Consider the following 3,254-nt stretch of genomic DNA (forward strand, 5'->3'; position numbering starts at 1 on the left):
GGGACGTTTTGGACGAAATTATTCAAAATATTGGGCTTGACTCTGAACATCTTGTCGAGTTATCACCCACAAACCGATGGGAAAACATAATATTTTAATAGCATGCTTGAAGAGTATCTATGACACTTCATCAATGCAAGACATAAGAATTGGGTCAAGATGTTAGATGTTGCTAGATTTAGCCTCGGTAGTTAGAAAAGCTCGTCCATAGGAAAAACACCTTTTGAGGTGGTTTGCGGTCGATAGCCTCTCATGATCATAGACCACCCGTGAAGGAAAGAGCCCTCAGGTGCATAACTTCACCAAAGAGTGGAGACAGTCCTCTGAGGTAGCATGTGCATGCTTCGAGAAAGCGTCAAGACACATGAAGACGTGGGCTAATATGAAATGTAGACCTTGTAAGTTCCAAATAGGCGACCACGTGCTAATTAAACTGCGGTCAGAATAGTTCTGATTTTTTGGCCAACGAGACCAACGCCTCGTGAGGAAATATGAAGGGCCAGTTGAAGTGATCGAGAAAATGGAAAAACTTCTTATCAGGTTCAGTTGCCTTTATGGATGAAGATTCATCTTGTTATCCATTTTAGTAATCTGAAACCCTGCCACCCCAATCCCAATGATGAATAACGCAACACAATGACACGTCCACCGGTCATGATGAAGAATACAGTCGAGAAGAAGTCGAAGAAATTCTTGCTGAACGAACACGCCATATTGGACGACCAAGACGAGATTTGCACGAGTTCCTGGTGAAGTAGGAAGACCTCCCAGATGAAGAGATCAATTGGGAGCATGCAGAAGACCTAAAAAATATTGTTAAAAAAATTGCTGAGTTCGAACAAAGTCGGTTGACGGGGTCATTAAAAAATTGAGTGACGGAGAATGTAATGGTCATGCTTGTCCAGGGCCTGTTGCCCATGGCTACATGCCCAATCCAACCCCTTTTTATCATGCTTTCATTGTTGGGGTTAATGCCCTAAATTTCGTAGGATCCTATAGTTTGTATATGTAATGTACAAACATTTTATTTTTGTAATAAAATATTTGATGTTTTATTTCAAAATTAGTTACATTAACCCCAAACCAATAAACTAACTTCCGAGGTTATCATGTAGCTTAAACATGTATGTAGAGACATATGAGTGGATCATGCTTAAGTGATAACCTAAATGGTCTGTAGTAGATGGATAAGGCTGGATACTTTACCCTGGTGACACTATGAGTATGATCCTCTTTATAGGTGTTACAATTATTGTAAAGTGCTACAAATGATCTGAACCTGATCATTCGTCTGGAGACATGTGAGCGGGGTTATTTTATACAAGAGAGTTTGTATAAGACCATACTACGAAATGATTAGTCTTATTATATAACGCCGTTCATAATAAAGACTTACATTTCACTAGGATGACCATAGGTAAGATGACCTGAATCCTGAGTGAGTTGTGAGCTCTTGCCTGTGAGAGCAGTCCTTTGATTTATATGGGTCAGAATGGCCAGATCCCTGACTCAATAAACCTACTATTTTGAGGATTCGTCTGATTGGAGAGCTGAGAACACAACTACACAAGAAGGAATTCACTCCTTCTTCGAGGTCGGGGTAAGTAGATAAATTGCTCCATTAAGGGTTGATTTCGGGGCTTGAATAATGTGGTGTCACACCATTTCTTGGCCCGAGAGGGGTTGATTATAGTTAGATTATGATTCATTGTTCATTAGAGGGATTAGTGATACTTAAGAAATTAGATGTAACTATAAGGGCAAAAGGGTAATTTAGGCCCAACTGTACTTACAGGAAATTTGTGAAGGGGCATAGTATTGTTGATTGGTTATATCTAATGGACATAGAAATATATCTGTAGTACGAAGAGTGTAGCTGTCGGTCTTTAGTGAAGTGTCCGATAGTTAACGAATGATGAATAATTTAATTAAAGAGTTTAATTAATTATTCACGTACTGTTGGAGCTTCAAGTTACAGGTCCATGAGGTCCCCTCGGTAGCTCAATGGGATTTAATAAGAATAAGTTTTTGGATTAATTTGAATTGTTCAAATTAATTGAGGGAATTACTTATATATGATATAATTAATTTAATTTTAATTATATATGATATAATTACTATAATGTTATTTGATACATTATAATATTAAGTATTTATGAGAGGAAATAAATATTTGAATATGATTCAAATATTAATTATATGAATTGGATTTATATAGTTGAATTTAATATAAATATGATTTATATTAAAAACCATTAATGAGAGAAATTAAACTATAGGTTATATTGTATTAGATTATATGTTATATTTAATGTAACATATAGTTTAATATATATAATATGGTAAAGTGGTTATCATATAAATAATGTCTGTCTCTTATACACATCTAGATGTGTATAAGAGACAGTATATATATTAAAGTTTGTTATTAAAATTAAAATGAATTTTATTATTTTAATTTTAATTTAATTATAATTACTGTTTTAGGGAGTTACCATTTTTCTCTCACAACGTGCTTCTGGCTTCTGCTGTCTTCTTCTTCCTGAAAATTAAACACGGAACAGTTTTGTGATCCCAGAGAAAAGAATCCCCTGCTCTTTTCTCCTTCCTCTCAATAAAAAACTCTCTTTGTCAATCCAAAATCACCAGAGACCACACTTCCTGGATTCTCACCAGAGAATACTGAGGTTCCCAAGTGGTAATATCCAATTGGCCCATTATTAGATTTCGTTCGCACAGAGGAGAAGGATTCGTAAAGAAAGTCTTCAAAGGTAAGGGTTTTCTAAACCCCCTTTATTTTATTTGTAAATTAGCATGTTGTATTCGTATTTGTGAATGCATAATATTTCTTTTTATCTGTAAAATTAGAATTCTGTAAAAACTGGAATTTGAGAAGATCCGTTTTTGCTCAAGAATCCCCTTACAAGAGTTCCTTCAATTGGTATAAGAGATTTCAAGTTTTGATCCCAAATTTCCAATTTTTAAAAATTAATTTTACAGTTTTGGTGGGTTTTATTTTTCTGCAATTTGTCAAATTGTTCATGAGATGAATGTTTTTGTATTGTGATTTGCATTAATGGATAATTTCGGGATTGGATATAGATCTATGGATTTCTTTTATGTTTTTTCAATCTGTAAAGACCCATGTTTTGGGGCATAAATTACTACTATCGAGTCTGTATTCGATTGTTGAGTCGTTCGTGGGATCCTTGTACATTTTTTTGGAGAATTTGAGGCGGAGTTCGAAATTTTTT

Source organism: Benincasa hispida, chromosome 1 (genome assembly GCF_009727055.1).
Source record: "Benincasa hispida cultivar B227 chromosome 1, ASM972705v1, whole genome shotgun sequence".
Classification (NCBI taxonomy): domain Eukaryota; kingdom Viridiplantae; phylum Streptophyta; class Magnoliopsida; order Cucurbitales; family Cucurbitaceae; genus Benincasa; species Benincasa hispida.